Below are 8,993 nucleotides of genomic sequence, written 5' to 3' on the forward strand. Positions count from 1 at the left end.
CATTACTAGATCTCGTTAACGGTAAGAGATTAAGACACTAAACTACTAGGGGTGGTAGACCTTGATGAGTAGACAAATCCTTTGAGTTTAAGATCATCCACCGTCACTTCCGGTTGTCACAGGAAGTGATGAAAGAAATCAAAATTTTAAACTTTTCTTTATGGAATCTTTCTTAGAATTACCTTAATAGCTTTTTACTAGTAGTTTCGAAATATGTCAGTCCCATTGGAAACAAAAACGACGACTTCTGGTTATGAGAGAAAAACTGCATAAATTGAGTTTCTTACTCTCCCATAAATATCTTTTATAAAAAGAGTATTTGAAATGATTTTGGGACATACCTTCTTACAGATAAATAGAGGAGAACGGAAGACCTTCTTTGTTGCTGAAGCAACAAGAGTTTCTAGTTATTATTATTATTATTTTTCTTCTTCTTCCTGGAACTTTTTTGTCCGGGAATGATCTTGTAAACTGTTCGTCCGATGTAGGTAAAACCTTTTTAGGGTTAGTAGACATGTTATGTAGATTTGCGGAATCAAGGTCATTTTGCGCGCACGTGCTTGCAAGAGCGTGCACGTGCAACACGTGAAATGACCAATATAATAGATATAGCCACAACTGTTCTATTTTTAAATGAAATGCTTTGAAACTCATAATGTGAGGATATATTAGTAGTATAGACATGACATGGTGAAAATAGCAAGATCTCACGCGCATGCACGTGCACTTCGCTCTGATTGGCTGCAACTAAAGTCTCAATATCTTTCTTGTTTTTTGACGAAATCCTTTGAAATTTTGAACATAGCCATGCATTAGGATATCCTACAACATGAAATAAAGCAATTATCATGAAAACACGTGCATGCACGTGCGCTGCAATCTGATTGGCTGAAACTTTAAACAGCTATAACTCCCTTGGTTTTCAACCAAACAGGATGGGATTTGGAACATAGATAGATATAATGGACTTCTACAAGTAGGTATGGTCATCATGCACATGCATACACATGCGTGTACATGTGCTGCAATCTGATTGGCTGAAACTTTAAACAGCTATAACTCCCTTAGTTTTCACCCAAACGGGGTGGAATTTAGAACATAGATAGATGTAATGGACCTTTACAAGAAGATATGGTCACCATGCTCATATATGCACGTGCGTGCACGTCAAATGAGTTGAATAAAAATACACTTGAATGAACGTATTTTTAATACTTTTGGATTAAATACTTTAATATTTATTAAAGACTCAAATGCATAGATTCTGTCCTATATAATGAAGCTTACAGGGAATATGGCACCAAAAGGGAGTTGGGGAGCGTTTGGGGAACATCTGTAACGGTCCCCGTTACAATTAGCACTAGTTATATATATGGTAAGGAGTTGAAATTTATCATTGTATCTCTTATAAACAATAAAATTTATAAACACTGTTTAAAGAATTTTTCTACTAATGTTCTAATGTAAGATTATAGTTCTAGCGAATGCTTGTAGACAAAAGATCAGCATGCATTACCAGGGGTTTTGGAAAGATATCAATTGATGAAAATTCTTGTATAATGCAAAGAAAAATATTCAAAAATTACTAAACATATATTCTAGATGTTTTGTTAAACCAAACTTGGTTTAGAGGAAGTGTACAATTATAATTGTTTTGATCATATTTCATCGAAATAAATCAAATGGAACGGAAACAAGTTCTTTCAACTTACGAGTTTCTCTCCTTAAATATAACTATAACTGTATGTCATGCAATTAAAACATATTTGTTTGCATGACTAAGAAATTTTTGATGTAATGCATAGTTCAAAATGTTAACAAAAAATAATAGAAAGTATAACACAAACACAAAATAAAAAGGAATAACAAATGGAATATGAACATGTACAGAAAAGAGACTAACAAAAGCACAAGAAAGTCTTCTATGCAAATCTGAATTGGAAGGGACTAATCTACACAAATTAATGTATTCCCAAACAAAACATGACAATATAAGAGGATTTAAGACAACATAATGACATGCAACATTAAAGAATGATATAAATAAATTCTGCACAAAGGTCAGTAATAAGTGAATTACATACACTGTACTTTATAATAATAATTCATTAAAATTTAATTAATTGGCTTTGATTGTTAAATCTGAGAACTGACTATTTAAGTCTGTAAACGCATTTGCCTAATGAATTGTTTAATTTTATGACACAACGGGTTGAAACATGATAGGGAACGTCTAGGCACAACTATGAGGTGGCTGCATCGGCGACGTTGTCCATTTGTTTGTGTTGTTTTTCGCTACGTCCGAGAACGAGTTGCGGTTGGTTCGATCGCTGACAGTTGTTTCGTTTGTATAATTAACATGCATAATTATATGGACAATGAAATGTAGCACACAGGTTCCTTAGATATTGGAGCTCTTCAACTCCAGGGAAAAAAGACATTAAAATTGCATATGTCCTTTAGAATTCCCTATTATCAGGAACATATTGAAATGAATTCGTTGAATGTTTATAAAGTTATGAACATTGTAATAGTAATGTGTTAGTCCTCATATATGTAAAAACATTATTTTTTTTCAATATGGCAGTCCTAAATTGGTGCTTTCTCAGCGCCCAACTATTTGTAGTGTAAGATGACCTTTTTGACAATTCAATAATCATGCAAATTCCAGCTATGGCCGAGAGAACGATGGAAACTGCACAAAAAGCAAATGCAAAGCTGAATTTGACAAAATTGCTGTATTTTTGCGATTCATATTTTCCTGCATAAACAGCAATGGACACCATGGTGCACACAGCTGAAAGAAAACAGATTTTAAAGTATACCGGTATACCTGCAGAAATCTTTAATTGCGTTTGTTTAAATAAATCTGAGTTATTTCCATAAGGTTAGATATGAAGGCAACAGGATTATTATGTATCATAAATAGCAGATTTCATATTAGGCTGAAATTATATGTGACTATTATCCTCACAGAAGCCCCGTGGGGATCCAAAATAGGAGAGGAGCAATCAGTACCCCCTTGCTTGTCGTAAACACACACACATAGGACGGTCCTTCGGATGAGACCGTATAAACCGAGGCCCCGTGTCACAGCAGGTGTGGCACGATAAAGATCCCTCCCTGCTCAAAGGCCGTAAGTGCTGAGCATAGGCCTAAATTTGCAGCCCTTCACCAGCAATGGTGACGTCTCCATATCAGTGAAATATTCTAAAGAGGGACGTTAAACAGTATACAATTAATCAATCCTTACAGAAAAAAACTCAAATTTAATTAAAAGGTCTACATAAAAAGAGCTATGCTTTCATTAATGTCAATATATATTCTACAGTATAAATACCGCTCAAAAAGGACAAGATGATCACAATGATTAGCACGAAAACTCGGTCCTTGAAACGTATCTTGAGGATGGCAGAAATAAGAGCAATGACCGAAATAAAAATCCCAAGCAGTCCAAATGCTTATTCTGATTTAAACCAATCTAAAACAAGAAAACAAGAATAGCTATCTTAGTTCAGAAGCGGTTAATGTAAAACCGTAAAATGTTCCAACCCAGGTTATACGAGTAAATCTTGGATAGCTATTAAAATCATTCATTAGATATAATTTTCATTAAGTGTAAAAAATAAAACAATGCCCAAATTAAGAATGCCTTTAAATTGTACATACATGTTTTATAATGTAACGTTTTTGACGTAAAGCATTTTGATACAGGCAACCCATGTTATACGATATAGACTATAGTAAATTCTTTATCCAGTCAAATGGCACTTCACAAACAGTATTATATTACATATATTGCTTATTTATTACTTTTAATTCATTGCTACCTGGGACATCGCCGTACTCAGTGCATTTGGAAATTTTTAGGTCATGGGTATTGGCGGAAAGACACTGTTTCCAGAGTCCTGCATATACTTTCAGACCATTGGCCTCGCCATAGATCCAATATGGCGCAGCTACACCTATAACGTTTAGTATTAGAGCCAGAAGGAGGAATAGACAGCCAAATATGAAGAAGGTGGAATGACCTCCACATGACATTTTAAGTGATTTTATCACGCTGCTATTACGTAAAAAATATACATGTACATAATAATTTTTTTAATCCATTTAACATGTAACAAGAATAAATTTAGAGTAAATAATTGTTTTAAGTATGAGTTAAACCATATTCCATTTGGTATCCAAATCGATTTGCTTATATTACCGGTAGAAACTGTACACAAACTTTTCTTTATTCTATATTTTAACTTGTATTCAAAGCAAAAATATGAACAATGCATTGGATACATGTATCAGCAATTTTTCAAGGCTTTTGTCTCTTCCAAAAAGTATAACTTGAGGGAAAAAATAGAATATTAAGCTGCTCAAGTTACAATAAAAAAAAACAATTTAAATTATTAAGAAAGAGTACTTACCTTTAAATCCTTTCATAAAATGATTCTTTCCCCACTCTTGAAATGCAGTAAAGAGGATTTTGTCACACGTTTTTATATACTTCCTGACGTAAAAATACTTATTGAGTATCACACGTGTTGTATATCTTGATTTTTATGAAATGATGCAAAAAAAAAACCAGCACATATATTCGTATCATTTATTTTAAAATATTATTTGAACAGTTTACTGCAAGAGAATTGTAAATACCAGTCTGTATTAAGTGAAAAGGATTAGTGCATACATGTATATGTAAATTTATACAGAAACTAAAATAATCAAACACCCCCACCTTCTTTTTGCAAGTCTGTAGTAAATAAATTATATTGTTCATCATAGCGGCAATGTATTTTAGTAATCATTTAATGGCAGTGTACTCTGTAGATCATATAAGGGCAGTATATTCAGCATATAACGGCAATGTACCGTATATCCGGGTTTTTTCGCGTGTTGGAAATTTTACGAAAAGGGGTAAATTTGTAGTTATTATTTTTTTACGATTGAAGATTTTTTTGTTTACAATGGTAATGTTTTTATGTCACATTATAGTTGACATAATTTCTGCGTGTTTTATATTTTACGAATTAAAAATCATCGCGAAAAAACCCGGATACACGGTATTTTATTCATCATTTAAGGACAGTTTATTCTGTTCCTCATATAACGGCAGTGTATTTTGTTCATTATATAACGGCAGTGTATTTTGTGCAAAATGTAATGGCAGTGTACAATGTATTTAGGGTAAATGAATACATGTATAGTTTTGCTACCGTGACGACATAGATTATGTTCGTTACACTGGGAACTAAATTGTGTTTTTGTGTAAGGGTGGTATTGAAAAAAATTGTTTACGTTCAACCAACACATTTTGCATAAAAGAATATGAATTCAACATAAGTTAACATTCTCCATTTTTTCGATTAAAACCACAGGCCTTTAGATCGCTTAGAAAAAAAATTGAGGTGTTGAAAAAAAAAATAAAGGTATGGAACTCTTTTCATGGGGTACCTACTTTCGCCAATAAAATTCTTTTAAATCAAATGCTTTACAATTTTACTTTCTATCCATATCTATTCAAAAATTAACAATATTCATTACTACCAAAGTTCATTCCGTAATTCCTTATACTTCTCGAGATATTCTGAAATCAATTCCCAAATTGACAATAATTTTTTTACTCGACATCAGCTTGGGCCTTCACTAATTGTAAAGCCTGAACGACGGGACAAAATTTCCCCGGAATTTATTCTAAACTCAATGAATATTTGCTCATTTGCATTCAAGCTTTACAAGGTTTTTCTTTAATTTGAACATATGGTGTAACTAAGTCATAAACAACATTTTAGCGGTCTAATTGTTTTGAAAATCGAAAGGTATATAATGCATTCCGGGAAAAATTCGTTCTACCATGGCTTCATTTACATTCGTAATCAACATGGCGGTAGTTGTTGATGTAGACGTTTTCAAATTAATTTTTCGCGAATGGAATATTATTACGGACTTAACGTTACAATCTGGAGTAAGAAATCAACTTTAAATTGTTGAAAGATTTTGCAAATACTATGCAACTCTTCGCCGCACTTCAAACTTTAAATTGTTGAAAGATTTTGCAAATACTATGCAACTCTTCGCCGCACTTCAAACACCGTCTGTTTACATGTGAATGGCCAGGGGCCCAAGCTAATGTCGAGTAAAAGAAAGTAGGTCATTTTTGAAATTGATTTCAGAATATCTCAAGAAATATATGGAATTTCGGAATGAGTTTTGGTAGAATTGAAGAATGTTTATCTACGAATAGATTTAAATAGAAAGTAGAATTTTAGAGCATTCGAATAAAAAATATTTTATTAGCGAAATTAGGTACCCAGTGTAAGAGTTCAGTACCTTTATTTTTTTTTTTACACACACAATTTTTTTTAAGCGATCCAAAGGCCTGTGATTAAAACCACATTTCTTTGCCCAAGTAAAAATAAAAATATCTGTAAGAACGTAAGCGTCGAAGCATTTTTTTTAAACTCTCCCTTTTTAGCTCACCTGAGCTGAAAGCTCAAGTGAGCTTTTCTGATCACATTTTGTCCGTCGTCCGTCTGTCTGTCTAGCTATCTGTCCGTCTGTAAACTTTTCACATTTTTGACTTCTTCTCAAGAACCGCTGGGCCAATTTCAACCAAACTTGCCACAAAGCATCCTTGAGTGAAGGGTATTCAAATTTGTTCAAATGGACGGCCACGCCCTCATTCAAGGGGAGGTAATTGGGAATTAATGAAAATTTGGTGGTATGTTTTAAAAATCTTCTTCTCAAGAACCACTGTGCCAGGAAAGATGAAACTAATGTGGAAACATCCTCTGGTAGTGTAGATTCAAGTTTGTTCAAATCATGATCCCCGAAAGTAGGGCGGGGCCACAATGGCCGACCAAAATTTTACATAGAAATATATAGGAAAATTTTTAAAAAATCTTCTTCTCAAGAATAGCAAAGCCATAATTGATGATATTTATATGGAAGCATGCTCAGGTAGTGTAGATTCAAGTTTGTTCAAATCATGACCCCCCGGGGTAGGGCGGGGCAACAATGGCCAATCAAAGTTTCACATAGAAATATAAAGGAAAATTCTTTTAAAAATCTTCTTCTCAAGAATAGCAAAGCCATAATTGATGTTATTTATATGGAAGCATCCTCAGGTAGTGTAGATTCAAGTTTGTTCAAATCATGACCTCCAGGGGTAGGGCGGGGCCACAATGGCCGACCAAAGTTTTACATAGAAATATATAGTAAAATTCTTTAAAAATCTTCTTCTCAAGAATAGCAAAGCCATAATTGATGATATTTATATGGAAGCATCCTCAGGTAGTGTAGACTCAAGTTTCTTTAAATCATGACCCCCCGGGGTAGGGCGGGGCCAAAATGGCTGATCAAAGTTTCACATAGAAATATATAGTAAAATTCTTTAAAAATCTTCTTCTCAAGAATAGCAAAGCCATAATTGATGTTATTTATATGGAAGCATCCTCAGGTAGTGTAGATTCAAGTTTGTTCAAATCATGACCTCCAGGGGTAGAGCGGGGACACAATGGCCGACCAAAGTTTTACATAGAAATATATAGTAAAATTCTTTTAAAATCTTCTTCTCAAGAATAACAAAGCCATAATTGATGATATTTATATGGAAGCATCCTCAGGTACTGTAGATTCAAGTTTGTTCAAATCATGATCTCCGGGGGTAGGGCGGGGCCAAAATGGCCGACCAAACTTTTACATAGAAATATATAGTAAAATTCTTTAAAAATCATCTTCTCAAGAAAAACAAAGCCATAATTGATGATATTTATATGGAAGCATCCTCAGGTAGTGTAGATTCAAGTTTGTTCAAATCATGACCCCCAGGGGTAGGGCGGGGCCACAATGGCCGACCAAAGTTTTACATAGAAATGTATAGTAGAATTCTTTAAAAATCTTCTTCTCAAGAATAACAAAGCCATAATTGATGATATTTGTATGGAAGCATCCTAAGGTAGTGTAGATTCAAGTTTGTTCAAATCATGACCCCCGGGGGTAGGGCAGGGCCAAAATGCCAACCAAAGTTTTACATAGGAAAATTCTTTAAAAATATTCTTCTCAAGAATAGCAAAGCCATAATTGTTCATATTTACATGGAAGCATCCTCAGGTAGTGTAGACTCAAGTTTGTTCAAATCATGACCCCCAGGGGTAGGGTGGGGCCACAATGGCCAACCAAAATTTTACATAGAAATATAACATAGTAAAATTCTTTAAAAATCTTCTCAAGAATAACAAAGCCATAATTGATGATATTTATATGGAAGCATCCTCAGGTAGTGTAGATTCAAGTTTGTTCAAATCATGACCCCCGGGGATAGAGCAGGGCCAAAATGCCAACCAAGGTTTTACATAGAAATATATAGTAGAATTCTTTAAAAATCTTCTTCTCAAGAATAGCAAAGCCATAATTGTTCATATTTATATGGAAGCATCCTCAGGTAGTGTAGATTCAAGTTTGTTCAAATCATGACCCCCGGGGGTAGGGTGGGGCCACAATGGCCGACCAAAGTTTTACATAGAAATATAATATAGTAAAATTCTTTAAAAATCTTCTTCTCAAGAATAACAAAGCCATAATTGGTCATGGGACTACTTTTGGATTTAAACTTTTCAATAATAAATCAATTCTACTTTTTCCTAGCCATAGTGCTCAGGCGAGCGATGTGGCCCATGGGCCTCTTGTTATTAGAGAGAGACTCGTGTTTTACTCATATTCATATAAAAAGCATGTGAGAGGCACAATTTTAAAACAACGTGTTAATGATTATGCGGAAAAATTTCTGTAGTGTTTACATTCAAAAAAGCCCAGCTGGTCCTTGTACGCATTAAAGGAAATTCCTATGATATCAATTTTATGTCATCCACATAAGTTTTATCAACATAGCATGTCATGTCAAGCCAAGTAACTATCTCATCAAGACATGATAACTTTCTGGTTTGTCGACAAACTTAACAGCACCTTTTGATCTTGTCCAGGCAAGATAAGCTATCGCA

At 34.0% G+C, this 8,993-nt stretch overlaps 1 long non-coding RNA gene across 1 annotated transcript; it reads right to left on the minus strand.

Moving 5' to 3' along the window:
- Nucleotides 1-1,367: 1,367 nt before the first annotated feature.
- Nucleotides 1,368-4,509, minus strand: LOC134275561 (uncharacterized). The gene is made up of 3 exons (XR_009993847.1): nt 4,422-4,509; nt 3,341-3,481; nt 1,368-2,797 (listed from the first exon to the last, which is right to left on the minus strand). It is a non-coding gene; the product is annotated as an uncharacterized LOC134275561 (long non-coding RNA).
- Nucleotides 4,510-8,993: the final 4,484 nt, after the last annotated feature.

The sequence above is a fragment of the Saccostrea cucullata genome, unplaced genomic scaffold, assembly GCF_032062105.1.
Source record: "Saccostrea cucullata isolate Sc308-1 unplaced genomic scaffold, CSIRO_AGI_Scuc_v1 ctg7539, whole genome shotgun sequence".
In the NCBI taxonomy this organism is placed as follows: domain Eukaryota; kingdom Metazoa; phylum Mollusca; class Bivalvia; order Ostreida; family Ostreidae; genus Saccostrea; species Saccostrea cuccullata.